Genomic DNA, 877 nt, shown 5'->3' on the forward strand with positions numbered 1-877 from the left:
TGGCAGTGGAAGTGAAAGGGACAGCATCAGTTCAAGTGAAGTGGATGTGGAGGATCCTCTTAAGCGCACAAGAGACTACGTCCTAAGTCAAAACAGTGAACCCCTGATTGCTGCAAACACTCCTGACAGTGCAGACATCCTTCCAGGGGACATCCTTCCAGAACAAAAAGACTCCGATCCCTATGCAACACGCCACATCCAAGATCAGTACAATGCACAATCACTTCGTCATCCTGACCCATTTTCACACACCACAGTGCACCAAGGCCCAACACAGACATGTCAGACTTTGCAAGATTCATGGTTTGTCGTGAACTTATTAAGACCAGCCTCACTAGGTTTGATGACCATCCTGAGAACTACAGAGGTTGGAAATGTGCCTTCAGATCCACAACTAATAGCCTTGGTATTACTGCTGCTGAAGAACTAGATCTGTTGATCACGTGGCTGGGCCCACAGTCTACAGAACGTGTCAAGAGACTCAGATCTGTCCACATTGATAATCCTGCAGCAGGCCTAATTGCTGCTTGGGAAAGGTAAGAACGAAGCTTTGGAAGTCCTGAAGCCGTAGAGAATGCTCTGTTCAAACGGCTACGGGATTTTCCAAAAATATTCGGTGACGACAATGAGAAATTACAAGAGCTCAGTGACCTACTCTTTGAACTCCAGCTGGCCAAAATGGACACTCACTTACCTGGCCTCAGTTACCTGGACAAAGCTCATGGGGTAAACCCAATAGTTTCCAAGCTGCCATAAGGTATTCAAGAAAGGTGGACTACACTTGGGTCAAGATATAAAAGAGAAAATCGAGTCTCCTTTCCCCCCTTTTCTTACTTCTGTGTTTGTCAAGAACATTGCAGAATCCAAGAATGACCCA

Source organism: Pseudophryne corroboree, chromosome 3 (genome assembly GCF_028390025.1).
Source record: "Pseudophryne corroboree isolate aPseCor3 chromosome 3, aPseCor3.hap2, whole genome shotgun sequence".
Taxonomy (NCBI): Eukaryota; Metazoa; Chordata; class Amphibia; order Anura; family Myobatrachidae; genus Pseudophryne; species Pseudophryne corroboree.